General features: G+C 36.4%; 1 protein-coding gene across 1 annotated transcript in view; it reads left to right on the top strand.

Annotated features, from left to right (window-relative positions):
* Positions 1-20,169, top strand: part of LUZP2 (leucine zipper protein 2) — a 196,909-nt gene that overhangs the window by 156,078 nt on the left and 20,662 nt on the right. The gene's annotated exons all lie outside the window — the stretch shown is intronic.

Genomic DNA, 20,169 nt, shown 5'->3' with positions numbered 1-20,169 from the left:
ATACTCCAATCATGCAAGATGGGAAGGGCAGTTTAGGAGAAAGCGTGAGAAAAAAAACATGATGAAAAGTGTTTTGATTTAATAGATTCAAGCATTTTAATACAGTCAAGATTTACAGTGATTAACATTTCTCCTGATAATTTTCTTCTCCAGGGTTGCATTTTGCTCATGTATTCAACTGATTTGATAGATCTAGAAGTCTGTGATTTCAGTTAAAAAGGAAGTTTTCACAGAAGAATAACTGAAGGACACCTTAATGTCCTCCTTAAATTCCAGAATTCTTTCCTGAAATATGAATAGGAATTGCTAACTCATAGCCAGTTTGCAATTTCTATACGGCAGCTGTCGATATTCACTATTAGTACACAAGCTGAAGCCAAAAATTAGTAATCTTTCTGTATGTAATTAAAATTGAAATACAATTTCAGAAAGCAGAATATAATTTTAAAACTGGATCTCACATTGCTACTCTCACAATAATGATTGTCGGTTCCTTAATAACTATTTTACAGGAAGAAACCTTTGTTCCCCCAAATTATTACCTCTGGACACAAAGCACTGTAGTAATTAATAGCAGCACATGGGGATTTTAGTGCTCATTTAGATTAAGATCACTGGTTCTGTGTTCTGTGGGACTCTTCCGTAGGTCATGCAGATGGAGCTTCACTCTGGGATCTCAGGAGCACACTCTTCCTAATTGATGTGGCTGTAGAATTGCCTGTCTTGTTCTCACTGTCCTTCTCTTCATAGAATCATAGAATGTTTTGGGTTGGAAGGGACCCCTAGAGGTCATCTAGTCCAACCCCCCTGCAGTGAGCAGGGATACCGCTAACTAGATCAGGTTGGAAGTGTTTGTGCCTCTGCTGTGAAAGCCTGAGTGTACGGAAGGCTAAGGCCCAACAACCCACTGTGCCTGTGTTCAAGATTGGTACAGGGTCAGAACCTTTGAGGCATTTGAGGTCTCCTTGGTTTTATGGTTACCACTGTGGTGCAATGAAGGAAATGGGAATACAGTTGTAGAGACTAGAATGTGATTTTTGATATTTGACTAAAACAGAGAATACTCACCCTTCTTTTTTTTTTTTTTCCGTTATCCATTTTCTATGTTTAATGTTCCTCTTTGTAAAATGTATCGGTATTTCTGAGCTCCAGCCTTTTGAGAGCCAGCATTTAGTCCTCTGTATCCAAAAGTGCTTGAATAAGTTATACTGCCTCTTTAATAGACATTGCTCACATTTCTCTGCACTTGGCATATGCCATCAAAATGTCTGAGAAAATAATGGTCTGCAATCCTGTTCTTCCACACATTGACACCTCATTATTATAAATCTGTGCATTATCTGTGATTATAAAACCACTGAAATCTGCTACTGTGAAATAGGTTGTCAGAGAATCATAGTCAGTCCAGAATTATACCCTCTACACTTGAGCTGTATTACAGAAGGCTTTTTTCGTGATGACATCCATTCTTATGTATCTTTTCCTTGTTTTTTTTCTTCCTCTTACAAACCAGCTAACTCTAACTACAGATTTATAGCTTGGGTTTTTTTATTAGATTTGCATAAACATTTTGATACAGCAGGCTAGTAGTTTTAGGTGAATATAAATTTGTGTGATTACTTAAACATGTTTTCATATGTAAAAATGGGAGCTTGGGATGAGCAGCACTTATGCATCTTGTCATGTCTGATAAGCAGCAGTTTCACCTTCAGGAAAGAAATTATGATTTGTCTGGTAAAGAACTTGTTTCATAGATATTTTCACCCAGACTAAAAATAGCTTTCTAAAAATGTCAAACTTCTTTCAAATCCATTGAAGGGTACATCATACGGTGTGTGATATCTGTATCACTTGAGGACAATGATCCCTGGACTGGGGTGCTTCCTACTTAAAAAAAAAAAAAAAAATAGAGGTGCAAATAGGTAGGAAATAAATAGGTTGTATATTTGTATTCATAATTGGTAACCATAATACCTGAGTGCTTGTTAGAGATGATGTTTAACACCAGAACGTGGTGTTGAAAGGATAATTAGGAAAGAAATGAAACAAATTTCTTGGGAAGGTTCATTTTAAAATTTTATTTCCTAGTAACATATTTTGGTCTTTCTAGAGAATGTAATATAAAGAAGCATAAATCGGGTTTAAAAATCAGTGCATAGGAATGCCTGCATCAGTGTAAAAAGTTTTGTTCTGGATAGTGCCGTAATTTGGAAGAGTGGGTAGTAATGGGAAATTCTTACTTTTAAATTACATAAGAAGTTCCCTTAAGGTGATCAAAAGCAGTATGAGTCTGAGGGGCGTTTTGTGACATGTCTTAAATGAGTTAATATTTACAATGTGCAAGAATGTAAAATACAGATTTTACCATTTGAATTGGCACTAATATTTCAGACCAAAACCATTTTACCTGTCACGTACCTGTCATAACACTGATACTGGTGCTGAAAGCATTGACCATTACAAATGGATTTAGGGCTCTGTGCATACAAGTTCAATGACACTAACCACTAAACCCAAGCATAACCAGAAGGCTGATCATTAATCATGAACTATGAGGTCTTTAACTTTCTGGGTTGTGGACAATTATTTTTATTATATAGTTTGCTTTGCACTGCAAAGTCGCAGCAGTAACCGTTCTGTGTTCTGCCAGTGGAAAACACTTCCAAACTAGCTGAGAGTTGTCAGGTCTGGCTTTTGTTGTAGCAATTTCTTTGCCTCATTCCCATTACAGAGGCGATGAGGAAAGAGAAAAATGAAGAGAAAGGAGGAGGACTGAAACTCCACTTTCCTTCTTAATCTCCAGATGAGTGCCCAAGGACCTGGGTACTTAATGAGTATTGTTAATGGATGGAAACTGTAACGTTTACTAGGCTCTGGGAAATGTGGGTTGATACGATCCGTAAATCAGAGCACTGGTCCTGACTTCCTATTGAGGCATTTGCTGCACTTACTGTATCTTGGCATAACAAAGAGCTCTGTGAATTTATATGGAGTTAGTAGATGGACTGCATTCTTACTCCATCTGTTTTAATTCATCCTTCTGAAAAAGGTTAACATTATACCTTACAAAAAATAAAAACCGTAGTAATAGCTATAATTCAAATATCATTGGCTGTGCAGCGTAAAGACACCTCTGCTCCAAATGCAACAACATGAGCTTTACAAAATGAGTGTTTAGGAACACTGTGGAAAATTAATGGCAAATCAAATCAGAAAGAAACACAAGAAAAGTCTATTTCCAGTAGCGAGGCTGAATACACAAATGATGGGGAATACAGTGACACAGATATCAGAATAGCAGTAATCAGTTTGCTCTATTGAGTTTTTGCCTAATAAAAACATTGTTTTGTGTATTCCCCAAAAGAATTCCTTCATTATAAATGCCCTGTGGTTTTTGTCTATTTCGTGAATGGTACTGTTTTAAGAGAGGAAATACACATGAATTTCAAGCTGAAGAATATCAACCCTTCCCACACTGTACGCAGCATTCGTGGAAGCACCACCTATGAATGCCACTTCACGGTCCTGGTTTTGAGGGAGGAAATACAGGCTGAATAAGAATGAGAACTATCCTTCTGTAGAATCATAGAATAATTTGGTTGGAAAAGACCTTTAAGATCATCGAGTCCAACCATAAATGTTGTGATACAGACTGAAAGGGGAACTGCCACTTGATTTTTAAAATATTTAAAGATCCTACAAGAAAGTACATCACTTCTGTGGTAAAAACTGCTGCAAGGAGCCATTGCCTCTGCTTCACATATATTGTGAATATTGTGGACTCCGGCATGTATTGGTCAGTGTAAAAATTCAGAAAAGTTAAAGTACTGTGGCCCACCCTCCTTTTATTTGGAAAGAAGTACTTCATTCATTCCCCACCAAAGTAAGCTGGGGGAACTTTATATCTTTATTAAGCCTAAGGAAGTGTTCTTGTTAGAGCAGGAACGAGGAGAGTGTTCAAAGAAGGTGCAAGTCTGGAAAGTTGGTCAAGAAACAAGGTAGGCTCTGAAAAGCATTTTGAAATGGCTGCATAGGAAGTTAAGAGGCTGAGTTTTTTGTGTTGGTACAGAAATAATGTTTTTAGGTTAAATTTAAGCTCACAGTTATTCTGAGTGCATAGATACTTAGCATCTACTAAAGACATGGAACGAGGCTGCTGAAAAAGTATGATCATAGTGTCAAGAGTCTTAGCTTTTTCACTAATTTAATAAGGGGGTTTGAAGCATTTTTAAAAATGTATTTATAAAGGATCCATGATTTATCTAGGAAACCGGAATATTTCTTAGGCTCTAAACCTTATCCATTTCATTCTACAAAAGTAGAAATTATTGATATAAATATTTATGTAAACCAATAATAAGTAGTTAATTATTTGTACTAAATATTAGTTATACAATTATTATTGCATTACTGATAATACTGTAGAATATTATATAATTGACCAGAAATTTGAAAACCGTTATTGTTTTATGTGTACGTTTCTTCAAAATATACATATATACTTTGAAGGAAAGAAGAAGTGTTCAGAATGTGTAGGTTGGACCCAATCCATATATATGAAGACTGAACAAAGTTTTAACTGTCTTTTAAGAGAGTTTTTGTAGATCCTAGAAAACTAAGAGAATAGCTTCAGGTTAAAGAAAAAATAACCAGCTGAATGTAGCAGTATATCATCTCTCCTCTCTCCCTTTGTAGGTCAAGAAAGAAACCTAAATCAGAACAAATTACTTAAGGAAATAATTTCTGTTTTCTAAAATCGGAGCTATTACTGTTCATATAATTTATCATAATATTCCAGTATAAATGAAGGTTCTGACCCTTTGAACAAAGCAATTGCAAATTCTTTGCTAAAGAAGCTACGAAACAACACAAATGTCATTATGGGCTTATTTTTGTCCTTATAGGAAAGATTAAGATGCTGAAAGCTTTTCTAACGTGTCTGATTATCTTTACTCAGGGTGACTTCTGTATAACATGCTGAAAACATAACTTCGAAGTTTTCTCATTTCAAACTTATGTTATTGCATTATGTCAGGAAGCACCCCAAGTCTTGTATGTAATAGCCCCGCTCCAGAGACTGAAAGATGGGCAAATGGACTTTGAAAAATAAAAGATGCTAGGCTGAATTTAAAAAGATATTAGTGAAATTAATTGGATAGCTGAAATGCATGGTATGTATACGCCTTTTGGTAATGTAGTCTCTGTTTTGCGAATTTGGAAAACCAGAGCTTTAAAATGTAAAATATTGGTGACTGTTCTTTTCTATTTTTCCATTGCTGTGTACTTCCTTGCTGTTGCCTGAATGATTCTCTGCATCTGCCTGGTATTTCAGACTGTGAGGGCAGAGAAAGGCTCTAGTAGCCAAGTTTTTTCCTCTATTTCCCCACTTTCTTTGGTTCTCCTGTTCTTTGTTGCTAAATACTCCTCTTCATTTCTCCTAATTTAGTACTTTTCAGCATTATTCTCTTGTTGTGTCTAGTTAGGTATTCTTCTCTGGCATCTATTTCTTCCTTAAATTTAAGAATAAGAAGTCTCACTAGGCTATTTTTTTTCCTATACAATAAGCATTCAGGTCTCGGAGGGCAGTGGTCCAGTGTTGTCTGAGACAGTTTTGTGAAAGGGTCTGCTTGTAAAAGACCATAAAATACAAGGTTAGAGCTGAAATAATGACAGGTGTTAAAGAAAAATTAAGTCTGTTTTGTTTCTTATGATGATAAATGAAAATTCTATGTAATTGTGAAAAACATATAGAGCAAAACTTTTCATTTACTAGAACACTGGCATCATACAAACCAAGACAAATACAGTATGGCCTGCTTGGATTTATTTGGAAATTAATTGGGTGCTTACAGTTGAGGGGAAAAAAAAGATAGTGTGTATCCTCATAATTTTATCAAAGGAAACAGAGGTTCACCCTAATGGTAAAAAGTATAATATCTATGGTCAGCTGTAAGTAAACAGAAAGAGCATTGGGGGCAGTGAATAGATTTGTGCTCCATTAAAGCCTTAGGAAGGCTGCCTCTGTGGTACCTCAGCGCTTTTCAACTTCCGTTGTCTCAATCTTGATTCTGCTGAAGTTAATGAGATATCACTGACACCTGCAGTTTCAGTGACCTGTAGATCATTGCATTCAGCATGGGGACTGGAAAATCGTAATTAAAAAAAAAAAAAAGAAAAAGACAATTGCTAAATGCAGTCAGCCACATTTTATAATACGCAGTAATGACATAAATGCATAAATATTTTGAGAATAAAATAGCATTGAAAAATGACACTATCCATTGTTTCAGAATTTAATTTGGAAGAGCATAAGGAATATGTGTCTCCTTCTAAGGTACTTACCATAGAAATCTCAGGTACTATGAGTGTCTGTAAGGCTAATGTAGTAAGAAATTTGTTTTTAAAAAGATAAAAGGTAATTTAATTGCAGAAGTGTGACTAGCATGACCTATTTCTTCGTGTAAGTGTCTCCTGTTCTGCTTTTTATAGCTCTCTTTGGGCTTGTAGACTTTTATTCTCATTATGATCAATGAGATCCAACTATAGTCTTGTATTATTGTTCATGATGATTTGGAAGAGTATGGCAACTCTTACTCATATCTTTTATTTCCAGAATTTGCTTCAGATTGAGTATGTTTTTGCTGTTGCTTCAGAAAGCGTCCATGGAACTTTTTCTACAGCCTTTTTTCTTCAGTGACTAATTTTTAATAAAATTTTATTACATGCTGGAAAACGTTTAACACCAGAGATCATTAAATTGAAAGCCGAAGCTCTTTGCTTTTATTACTTACTTTAAAGAAGTCTTCATTATTAGCACATTATCTTGATAGTAAATTAAGTTTGAGGTTTTTTTCGACTGAGTACAATCAAGGGAAATTGGAAAAAAAGCACCTTGCATCTCTTGTTTAGTCCATAATGCAAACCCAACATCATTCTCCTTCAAGTTTTAGTAACACAATCTTTATAATTATCTTCATTTCATTAACTATTTGACCTCACTCCTATGTGTTACAGAGTATAAGTAGCTGGACTGGCCCATTACCCCAGGGTTGAACTCTGAAATTAGCAATGGGCTAATGGGCCGAAGAGGTAACAGGTAACCATTTATTACTGCACTTTTTGTGGCTGTTAACTAAAGGTCAGTTTGCCTGTGTGTGAAGAATACTCCGAAGTCTCACTCCAAATATCCTCTTTCTTAATTAATGTCTTTACTTATCAGATGTTTCTATAAAGTCTCCCACAATCTAGTACAGAATGTGTCTCAATAATACTGTGGGTTACTGCTTGACTGTGGTTGAAAAGGGATAAGAGTATATCAAAACTAAATTTCTTAAGGGGTGTTTTAAATAACATCAAAAAACCAGATTGTTAGGTATGGCTAATGATCTTGCATGGACCTGGGATTATCATGGATAGCTTACGTCCATTTTCTGAAATTCTGCTGCCATCTCAAACCAGGCCCTCGTGCTAGAGCAGCCTCAGGCTTGCTGTGACTTCCAGCAGCTTTCTGGAAAAGCTTACTTGAGTTTTTCTCTAATAAAAATGGAGAAAGAGAAGATCCCTGTAATTACTTTTCATATTATGTTAGAGATACCTTTCCTCACCTTCTCATATCGAGTGATGGTTTTTTAATGTTTCTTTCTCTCTCCCCCCCCCCCCCCGGTGATAGTGGAGATGATCAGAGAAATGTACAGTATATCTAATTTTAGTTAAGGTTGCGTTTAGCAGAAAAATAGTAGCACATGGTTTTATCTTGTGACTCTCCTAGCTGATATGTTTGTTACACGTTCTGTTAAAAAATATGTGTATGAAAGCAATGAAAACGAAACTGAATTTATGTGCCTTTGCACATTAGTAAACCCACTTTAAGATTTGTTAGTGTTAGCACTTTTTTCTACTGGCATTATGTGTAAAAGATGACACAAAATGTGCAGAGGATCTGATTAATCATTTTAAGTGGCTTACAAACTTGAATGTAATTGTGAAAGTACTCCCAAGGAAATTTTGATACCCAAGGATATATCAAAGATTTAATTGAAAATTATTAAGGTGGGTAACCTGTATACAATATGTATTAATCTACTGTTACAAATGTACACTTGATACGTGTATGTGGAGCCAAGTGGGAAACATTAGAGATAGTTAAGTGATCTTCTTTGATTTGAGCGAAGATGTGATTTGGAAAATATTCACAAAGAAAATACTGAATGTATGGCATTTTAGCCATTAATAGGAGTTTTCTAGCAATTTGATTAAAAACACTGCACTGAATCATAAAACATAAGAAATGCAGAATGGAATGGTGGTAAACCCAAGGCATTCAAGTTCAATTTAGTCTTGAGCAATTTAAGAAATCACCTACTGGCCTACACCTGAAGTCCCATCAGAACTGTTAATTTCCCCTTATTCTACATTTATTATTTCATGTTAAAATAATAATAAATAAAATGTAAAATTAAAAAAATGTTATTTTGTTGTCAGTGAGAAAGTAACATAGTCTGACGGAATGTGGTGTCATACAATGGAAAAGCAGACATTCAATTAAAACAACCTTTTAGTATCAAGCCTATCTTTGTTCAAATCTTTAAAAGTTAAATGAATGATTCTTAAATTGAATGTTTGAAGAGGCGAAAAATGGAGTCATATAATAAATGACTACTGAATCTTTTTTATTACTAAGTGTTTTGAGGTAGTTTACGGATTATTTATGGAATCCTATTTTCTCATATCTTTTGAAAAATAATAGTCCTCATCTCTGTTGATGGAACTGTGGTCATGATGGTAATCATTTTGTCAAGTATTTCTTTTATAAAAATAACTGTCTTTATAAGAAAGGACTTAAAGAAACAGACAGTTGGAACCAAAGTTTATTTTGGAAAAGCTTCCCCAACAGGTTTCCTACCTTTTCTTAAATCAATAAGAAAGCCTCTTTTAAGGCATAATTGGGGAAAAAAAGCCAAAGTCTCAAAAGTAAAAATATTTCTCCAAGTGACCTCATTTATGAAACTCAGCTCATGGTTCAGAAGGGTTCCAGCTTCACCGAATTGGTTCTCCTGGGGTCTGTAACTCTTTGGGGTTGGGCATCTTTGGCTTTGTCTTCCTGAAAATACTGGTGTTCATGGCTGTGACTGTAACTTCAGTAGCTGCTTTGTTCATCTGGGAAGACTGTAATGGCCTATAAAGCATATTCTGAAGGGTGTGTATTATTGCTGCTCTGAAGTGTAAGCAGTGCTATACAGTGTTCGTTATCCCACAGCTAATTGCTTTTTCCTTTGTGATGGCTGTAGAAAATCAAGACTTCAGTTGGTTGTTTCAGTTTCTTAAGTATTATACATTAAAAAAAAAAAAAAACAAACCCACCACCTTAAGATGCTTAAGTATCTTAAGAGCTTTCTAAAAGAAAGTTTTGATATTTTCTCCTCTGCAGTGAAGGATAGTCTGTTTGAAAAATTCAGAAATGGTGGAAAACTGAAGAGAAGGTGTATTTATACATGTAGTTGTACCTTTAAAGTATATACCCATCTCTCTAGCTATCCTTGAACTTTGCATGCTACCAAACATTGGGAATTCGAACTTGGGCAATCTGTAAGAAAAAATGATGGTGAAATTTAGGTATTATTAAGGGAATGCTCAATAATAGGTTTAGATAAAATGCAATATAGGTAACTGACTTGCCTAAACATACTAACAAGTTTTTTCTCTAATAATACTTACAATACGTATGATGATCCAACAAAAACTTCTGGTTTTGAAACCTAATTAATGCTATTTCCTTTTCTTGTTGTTTTAGCTACAGATAAATTTACAGTAGACACCCAGAGTTACTGCTAAACAAATGGCTATTAGAATAAATTTGAAGTGAACTGGCCCATGTCAAGTGAGCTAATTGTGGTCTGGCATTAGACACAAGCGTTCACAAGTACCTAGGCCACTCAAAAAATACCCCCAGTCTCTGGTACCATCTTAGAGTAATATTTTGTCATCAATGAATGTTTCTTTACACGGTGAATTAATTATATCGTCATACACACTAAGGACAAAAAAAAAACCGTTGTGGACACCTAGTCTCACCTCGCATAACATTTGCCACAAAGTTTTTCTGTAAAAATCTTGATGTATAGCTTGAAAACTTCATTCTACCAGTTTACCGCTTGTATAAAAACTCCTTAATAATGCTTTCATCCATGTCTTCAGTCCCAGAAATTCAGCAAAAAGGAGTTCTAAGCACTTAGACCTTCTTTCCTATCTTGCATGTTGTAATCCAGTGTAACTGCAGTCCAGATTCTGCCTGTTCCTACATGGACTTCCATTAGAAGAAAATAACCTAAGTAGCTCTCCATCTGTAATCCATGGTTCAGCTAGGCAGAATTATAACCACCTCTTATTCTCTATAACCTTAAGCATATTTTGGATTTTAGATATTCGATAAAAGAGCTGAACAGACAAAATCTAGACCAGGACAGTAAATTTCATTACACAATAATTTAGCATCTGACATATTGTATCATCGTTACTGAGTGCTCCTAGAAGCACCGTACTGCTCTGAGGTAAATGCCACCAAAGGCTCAAGGACTTTTCTGTCCAGCCCATTATTATTTATTATTTAAATTGGACTAATGTGAGTTAAGCTGTTCCCAAATGCATGGAATGATGTATTTTGTACTTTTAAGAGCCTGCATGGAAATGTCTTTCCCTGTCAAGCCAATATATCACAACCAACTCCAGTGCAGGCCTGTCGTATTACATACTGGCATGTAATTCAGGCAACAACCCAAAATGATGAAGAAAAAGGACACAGATAAGTACATGGTGTACTGTTAAGTCAAAAGTTACTAGGAAAAAATGTGATTAAAGAAGTGATGTGGAAACGAATTAACACATTACTAAACCTCTGTAAATCCTGCCTGTTCTTTATTATGAAGATGTCTTGATGAAATTTGGTGTTAGACTACCTTTCATTATCCTAAATTATTTGCCATAGGAATCATTAGGCATAGGATCAAGAATTATGGAAAAATTTGAAAGGTAGAGAGATGTTAAAACTTCAGCTCCTGTGATTATGGTCCTATTTTGTATTTAATTTTCTTTAATTTCAGGTTTAATAATGACAGCTCCCTGCTTAATATTCCACCAATCACTTAATGCAAAGGGTCCTAGGAGTACTAAGTGATTATGTGTATTTTGTAGAATGGCTTTACAAACACTGTATTCATGGGAATACAAATATACATTTTGGATATTCGTAATTTGTTAGAAAATACACTTACCCTCCAGACCAGAAGTTCTATAAGCTACAGATAACGGCATTTGGCATGGCTGAATTTATGTGCAAGTACTGCTGTGCTGTTTGGTTAGGCACTGTAGTACTAAGTGTGTACCAGTCAGTTTGGAAATATGTGATGGCATTCTAGCATTTTCTGCAGTTTTAGTACCCTTCAAATATTGAGCAGAACGGGACTGAAATGTGTAATTCTTAGTACACTGGCATAACTGTAGAGAATAGTAAGGAGCTCACAGTTTTTATTTTTCTCTTCATAAATTTATGTTCCCATTACAGTAATAAAGCGCAAACAATAACCCCAGCTGTCTTCAATTTAGCTGTCCTGAGCATCCCGAGCAGTCCAGCTTGAGCTGATAGAAAAGGCAGCAGAAACAGCTGAAGAAGGAGAGCTTGCAGCCTGGCTGGTTCAAAGCAAACTCTGTCTACCCCCAGCAACATGCCACTCAGCGTGTTCCGATTCTCCTTCCCTCGTAGGCAGGTTCTGTGGCCTTTGCTGTTTCTTGGGGTTTTGTTTGGGGGTTTTTTTAAGGACTGTTTTAAATTTTTCCAGTAGTTAGTTGCTTGATAAGAAAAGCTCTCAACAGGAATGTAGATGAACGTCTCTGATACCAGCAGACCTGTGAGGGACATGTGGCCCCATTTGCCAGAACAGATGATGAACTACGCTTGTAAGTACAACTAAACAGCTCACAGGCAGTAAAGGGATGAATTCCTTTTAGATAGGAAAGCTTCCTTATGTTTTAATTAAATGTGGCAATAAAAACCTCAATGCTTTTCTAAATTCACATTCTTTGATGGAAGAACACATATACTGGGCAGACCTGGGAGTTACAATGCAAAAGCCAAGCAGTATAACATCTTTTTTACATGTTTTCCCCGGTATATTTGCCATCATTTCCTCCACCCCTGGTACGGCCAATGTTGTTGTTAGTGCTTCTACTCTCTTTAAAAGAACTCAAATAAAAATACAGCTGCAAAGTGCATCTACAGCCTCTACGCCCATCCCCATCTCTAAACATCTGTGGAGTACTTAAGAGATTTTTGCTTAATACCTTTAGTTCCTTTACTCCGTTTTACAGTGAGGCTACTTAAAGTACATGAAATATGGGCTCATTTAATTATTTGAACTTTTTATGTATCACCTCTCCTATACTGCATCTCCTGATACGAAGTCCAGAAGTACTTATCATATTTCTTTCCTGTTGAAGGAACGTCTGCCATGAAGGAATGTCTGTAATTGAAATATCAACCACTAGGTTAAAGTGAAGTTTTTAGGGTTTTCAACAAACGGCTGATTCTCTATTTTTTTCTTGCAAGGTCATATTCTTGGTGCAAAGTAAAGATTGTCAGTTCATCGAGTTACCCCGATCTGTCACCGATCAAGTACAATTCGAATGAAAATACCAATGGTTGTATGTGTGTTCATATAGACATAAATTTATTTCTGTATGCATTTATCTATAGTGATTTGATATTATTTTCTCTTTTCTGATTAAATAGTCTGCCTTCAATAACCAGTTCACAATCCATTCCTCTGCTTGTATACAAGCGGGCTCTGTGCCTGTACAGTAAGCAACAACTGCGATTTGCACACAGCACAAAGAAAATCTGTCCCACTGCTAACACCAAACTTGTCATGAGCTTTTGTTCATAGCTTATCTGGCAGGAAAAGTTAGTATGAGGAAAATGTATTCTGTCATTCTTACTCATACTGCGAAACTGTTTTAATCGATAAATGTTAGAGATGCCTCATCTCTGGGTCAGAATTCCATTAGCTGCTCATTGAATCCAACGCAGAAGAGCAAGAAAATGTATTTGCAGATGGGATTGTGATTGCTCATACAGGTAATTGCTCAAATTTATTCACTTACCTGAACAAAATCTACATTCATATTTAGCAGACAGTCTAGTCACAGCAAAAAAAGTGATAAACAGATGAACGGATTCCGTCTCATCTGACACATCTCCAAATCTTAATTTTGCTTAATCTTGGCTTACGGTGAAAAGCCTGTGCTGAATGAAAAAGGGATGGGTGATTCAGGGAATTAAAAGGAGGGGGGGGAAGGGGGGGTAAGACCATGTGTGGAAAGAAGTGAAATAATCTTGATAATTTGATTCTGTGGGGCGAGTGAGCAAGCGGCTGTGTGGTGCTTAGTTGCCAGCCAGGGTTAAACCATGACACTGGGAGAGAAACCTTTTAGCTTTAAGGATGCCTTTGAATTCAGATGGCTAAGAATTGTGCATAATTCAGAAGAAAGCTTATATGAAAGCTTGGGTTTATTATTTGTGAACTATTTTGCATATGAAACGATCAATGTGGGTCTATAGAATATCTCATCACTGAAGAAACATGAATAGGATAAGGAGTAAATCCTTCACGATTGCAAGGCAGTGCACTTGTACTGGCTGACAACTTGGCCCAAGCTGGCACTGACCCAGCGAGGACATATTGGCTGTAGAGAGCAAAGAGCTCTTCTCCCTGCTTTCTGCTGTAAGTTGTGTCCTTGCTCCTGCCATCGTGTGCTTCTAAGGAGGAAGGCCGATAACCAAAGGACCCCTGCTCCCCCCTGTTCTTACAAGGGTAGGAAATGAAAAATTGAAGGCAGTCCTTTCTTACAGTTAGCAGTTTTATTCTGCCAATTATTGGCAGAATATTCGTGGAGAAGCACTGCAGTAGACACTCAGGTGCGTATCATGTACCTTTCCAATGCGGTTTCTTTAACCAGTACCCCTCTGTATTTTGTGTCTTAGGGTGTTTGGCACCAGTATGAAAAAATAAGAAAACCTTTTGGATTAAATCTAGTTTCACACCACAGGATTCTGATGTTTTGCACCACATCTATATACATCTATAAATGCTCTCCCTACTACTTCTCCCTAGAATTGTAACCAACATCTGCCGTACCTATTCTTAAACTTTGAGAATACTACTCTTCACTAACAAGTTTTCCCATGGAGGAAGGTTATATATAACTATTCTATGTTTTTAGAAGTCCAAGTCTTGACGTTGTGCTCATTATTTACTGAGGAAACCTGTTAAAAATTGATTACACCCCTCAAGACATTTTTTTTTTTTTTTGAGAACCAATTTGCAATGTTCCTTTTCCATGTACTCCACAGACCCTTGAATGTAAGGGATTCCTCAAATGATTTACACTAAAACCAGAAATAGTCTGACAGCTTTTGGAAGCATCTTATACACAATCAAAACTACACATGTGTTTTATCCACATGGAAGTTTTACCTTTCTGACATTCCTTTATTTATTCTGAATTAGAACTTCACAGTCCTTGAACATAGTCCTTTCTTGATAGCACATCCTACAGAGCCACAGTCCAGCTTCTCAGCTGATCTGTATCAATATCTATGCTGATTCATATCAATATTCCTCTGTTTAGATGACTGGTTATTTCTTTATTAACATTAAGGATCTGAGGTAGAATACCACATAATTCTTCCAACTCTCAAGTAATTGTGCAGGTTTGGGTCTTGGTGGGAACTGACTGGAAAACTATTACATTTCTGATCCTGATCAGCTAAAATTGTGGGTACAGAGGAAGCAACTTAAGGTGACCTTATAGCTGCTGTTGTTTCCCTCTGAAAGTTTGAAAGGAGATACTTAGTATCTCTAGTAGCATGTCACACTCATCAGTTTTTACAGAGTTTAGCCAGTTGTTTTCCATTGTTTATTCATTTTAAATTGCTGTACTATTGAATGAATACCAAAGGCATGCAGGGTGATACAGTGATTATAGAGTACCTGAAAAATTAATTATTTACATGTTGGCATCATCTGCTGTCCAGTGAATTACAGACATCAGAGTACAGAGACGTACTCGGTACTTGGGCTAGCACTTGAGCTCAGTTGTGCAAATGCAAACCTTGAGGGAACCAACTGCCTGCCTCTCAATTTCCAGCTGTGAATTTGATACCATAGTTTGGAGCATCATGAAGTTTAGCACATCTGTAGTTCCAAATTATCACACATTTGAAAAAAAGATGCGTGATTTGGTGATTCCATGGTTCATAGTCCTTGGTGTTTCGGTCACGATGTGGCAGAGTACTGACCTAGAGAACTGCAAAGACGGAAAGAAAAGGTTAATGCGTAACTCCCACTGCAAATCAAGTGGGAGAAAAAAGTGAAAAAGCATCATCTCAAATGCATGATTTTAATATTAGACTAGCCTCAGTAGAGTTGCATAAAATTGTTTCAATGTGAATTTAGAGCCAAAAATAGCAGAAGCACATCAGCTAGCTTTTGTTTGAAGTAATCTACAAAATGCAAGTTATTGACTTGCATAAAAATTCTGTTGAAAGGCAGTAAAGTGGTTACATAAGTGCCAAAAGCAATTAAACCTGGTCAAGGTGACCCTTCCTCCTCAAACAATAATACTGTGCCTAGATATTTACCCTATATTCAGTGTACTTATATCACATATGATGATCTGAGATCTCCAATCACAGCAAGCAAGCCTAAATCTCTGTTAGGAAGACATTAAAAAGAGCAGTTTATTTCCAGATATGTTATTTAGCAATTAAAATGTATATATTATTTCTTGAAGAAGAATTGGTGGTGGTTTTTCTTTTTCTCAAAGTGCTAGGAGCTCTAGAGAGTTGTGGGATACTGATGTGGTAGATATCTTGGCACATAATACAAATTAAAGTCCAGACCCACCCTACTATGCAGTATCGTACTTGTACAGAAGATGTACAACCTGTGCTCTGCAGCTGGATATTTTTAATTTTTTTAACTTTTTAATACAACATAGTTCTAAGGTTTTGATATTCCTATACAGAATGTAAACTGCAGTTTACTTGCCATCCTGATGTATACCTGTTCCCATCTTTATATTTGAAATGCGTGTGAAGTCTCAGGAAGCCTAATAATGTGTTCACTCACTTCACCAGTTTAGGGCCTAAAAGAATACTTGCATTTGTTTGGAGATGGAATTATTCCTGTGTTTTACCACAATATTCTTAATTTTGATGGATTGCTCTTTCACTTACTGTCCTTGTGTGGGGTAAGCCATATAAAATGCAGGATGGGCATCTGGATGAAACAAAGTTCTATTCCTATTATTTTCACTAATTAAGTGCTCCTGCAGTCTGCCATGCGGTATTTCTGCTTTCTCATGTATGAAATAAGGGGCACTGTCTACTGTGAAACATGGCAGGAGAGCTATTTTGAGTGTGCTGTTTGTTATCGGGTCCACACTTCTTTGTTGTTCCAAAAAAAAAACCCCTTTCAATTTATGATGTAACAAGCAAGAATTAAAAACAGGGAGATGAGATGGAGGCAACCTCATGTAACTAACTGCTGTTGTTAGTGACATGCAGACACATTATGAAAATGTACTGTACTTGCTCTTTTTTACTTATCATTTGTCTCTAATGCCTTTTTTTTGTTTGTTTGTTTTATATTATGCTGGTTTTCCTTATACGCTTTCTGACATCTTGTCCTTCATCTCTGGGTTTTGGGGGGGGTGGGGTTGTTTGGGGGTATTTTTGTTTTTTTGTTTTCATTTTTTAATGAGCGGCACCATCTAGGTGATGAATTTTCAGCTACCCTAAGGCCCTGGTTTGCACAGGTCAGTCAGATAGTGCTCTATATCTCTCTGTCTTTGTAATCCTTCAGCTACTCTGACTGCTAAATTGCTCTGAATCTGGGGCGGTCTTTGGAGGTGACAGTACAAGGAGATAGACAGTATAATATCCCGAAATGGAGTGAGCGTTCTGGCGATACTGAGAGGTGCCGTAGGGGATTCTGCAGTCTCAAATCATATACTCAGGACTGTTGTCTTCAAGGTACTCTGGGGAAAAACATCTTTAAATCTGTTGTTTATATTTAGAAAGATCTGCTGGAAATAAAGTTCATATAATACGTTGCCAGTCAGTCATTGAAGACCCTAAAAGTCATGCTGAAGTTTACTCCCTCTTGGATTTCAAAAATGCACTCGGAAATAAGATTTGAAGGACACTTTTGTTTAGTGTAAGGCAGCAAAACATAGTAGAGCTAATCCTGCCTTTTAAAAAATTATTAGAAAAATATTGATATCTAACTGCTTTCTGTTATGTCTGCAGCATAGATAATATTCCACAGAGCTGCTCCTTTGAATAATTACAGGGTGTGGAAAGTAGATAGAGCTTTTACTATGTCCAAACCCAGTTTTTTCTCAAATTGCCCCCAATTCTTTTGCTTGACTCAGAGAAACAACAAATTAAAACTTTATAATTGAAACACAAATGATTAATGATACAGATGCCAGAAGTCTGTTACTAAGTCCTGTAACAGCACAATAATTCAAGAAAGTCTTGATGTGCTACGTGGCAAATCCAGTCATATTTCTAGGCCGACTATATAGAGCCTTCAGTAATAAATTTAATTCTTTCCTTGGCCATTTTAGAGGTTATTTTATTTTTCCTTTTATCTAGAAAATATAGGCTTAGGTGTATTGGGTGCAATAAAGTGCCTTGAAAGCAGTTTAGCAATGATATTTTTATGCTCTTAAATATATCCAATGAGATATACACACCTATAAGGTATAAATAAAGGTTTTAGATCCAAATCTCTTGAGATACTTATGCAAAGGCTGTCTGTGGACCTTAACAACATGCTATCAGATGAATTATAAAAATGTCTGAAGCATAACTTTATGGTAACCCAGTGACCTAACTGTAGTGCCATGAGATCTGAACTCGGGGCTGAAATCCTGTAGTACTACACAAACATTTTCTTTAAAATCTGTGACAGAATAGGAAATTAATCTAAGGGAAAACTCGGAACAGAAAGGTCAGAAAAAGGCTGCATTTGGGGATTAAAAAAAGTAGAGGCTGTCTTATAGTAATCCCACACTTTTTTGTAAGGCACTGAGCCTGCTCTGCTTCCATTGAAATGGCAATGGTGGTGCCTAGGAGTTTGCAGGACCAAACCCCTAAAGTGTTATCAACCGCTTTCCCACAGCAGCCAGCGGTCCTCAAAATAAGTAATATGTATGCAGCTCACACTTCACTACATCATTAGAGGCAACACTAGCCTTCAGAAAATGTGTGCATCGTTAGCCTGGTTGACTTCAAAGAAAGCAAATTGTATAGCAATAGAGCATTTATCTCGCCTATAAAAGTCAGGATTAACAAAAGCTACACCTACAGATGGAGCGGAAGAAACCTAATAGGACTTGTTTAATTTATGAACTGGATTATTTGAAGTGTAATTTAGTTTTTGTTCTTTAAGGCACAAATTTCATATATTGATCTACACTCATAAAATAGGAGATGTTTTTAAAAATATATTTTCCTCCCCTTTACATATCAGGCAAATGACTAAAGTGAGACAGAAGCCAAGGGCAGCTGTGGGAACACCTACCTGGTTACAAACCAAAATCCCAACAGACAATCATATAAAGCAAATATTTTCCCAGTCCCACTGGCTTCTCTTATGGAATGCAGTGTCACCTGATGATGATAATACTGAATTGCTTGATGATGATAATACTTGTATTGCTTTTTTACTGACAAGATGTAGTTTCCATTTCCATGGGCTGGTTTTACAGATTCTTACATATATACCAATCTTAGCCTGGTATATATGTTAGCATACTTTGTTTAAGTTTGCTAGATGAATAACAAGTTTGGATATTTTTAGCAAAGAAAGACCCGTTTGGTTTGGGCAGAATGTAAACCAAGCGTCCTTTAAATTCGCTTTGCAACTATGTCCTCTGCTAAAGTAGAGCAGGTACACAATAGGCTAAATTACTTCAGGTAATAAATGAGAAATTATGTAGACTCATGATGCTAAATATGTTGCATTTTTCATTGGATTAGCATAAAATTACTGGGCACAGGTGCTTTTGTAATTGGGACTCATTTGGGAGATGTTGGTGTTCAGTGACCCTCAGAGCTGAATAGCTGGGTTTGGTGGTGCTATTATGATGCAGCGTTATTTCCAGTAATGTCGGGATGCCATCTGTCCTCACAATTCAGTAGTTTTCCTGATGTTACAGAATACTTCTTTATCTATTTAGCTGCAGGTCTCAGTTTTGTTATCTGCAGAAAATCACAAACGTCTTTTTTATTAAGAATCTTCCTTGCAACTACACCAGTCCTCATCACTCAAAAGTGTATGGCAGTAGAATTGCCCTGCACACAGAACGCACTTGAATAATAAACTATTAATAAATTTCAGACTTATACAGGTTAGTTCTCTTAACACTGCAATCAAGCCTAACTTTAAATTATTTTGTTTGTTTGTTTGTTTGTTTAGTTTGGTTTGATTTGAAGTCATAAGAAGGCACACTGAAAAAAATGCAAGCTAGAAACCTCTGGCAGCCAGGATGATTTTATGGAGCAAATTTAGCTTGTCAGAATGTACCCAAACTGAAATTTTGCTGAGTTGTTATTAGGTCTTATACAGATCTAACAGGGGTGATAAAAGATTTCCACGGCTGTAAGAGCCTTAGGGAAATGCTGTCTGATTAGTTCTAGACCTTGGTGTGTTCTTCAGCTGGTTGTGATTTTCTCCACCCTATTAATGTGAAAGAGAAGTAAAATTATTCTAAGCATAAGCTCCTTAGGACCAACAGTGTTTTGGGGGGAGGTGGTATATGGAGGTAGCCACAGCTTTAGAGATAGTAACAGATATAAATGCCAATACATCATTTTATTGAAGGTTAAAATACCTTTATTGTTTTAACTTTCTACTTTTTGTATACAAAAGATTCTAGTAATAGAATAGTGAAGCAGAAAACAAGAGAACAGAATTGCTACAGTGAAATGGTAAAGACTAAAAAAGTTGTGGGCACTCAAATAGATTTTAATCATAGAATCATAGAATGTTTTGGGTTGGAAGGGACCCCTAGAGGTCATCTAGTCCAACCCCCCTGCAGGAGCAG

The sequence above is a fragment of the Egretta garzetta genome, unplaced genomic scaffold (genome assembly GCF_000687185.1).
Source record: "Egretta garzetta isolate BGI_Z169 unplaced genomic scaffold, ASM68718v1 scaffold455, whole genome shotgun sequence".
Lineage (NCBI taxonomy): Eukaryota > Metazoa > Chordata > Aves > Pelecaniformes > Ardeidae > Egretta > Egretta garzetta.
This window is presented reverse-complemented; position numbering and strand designations above follow the sequence as displayed.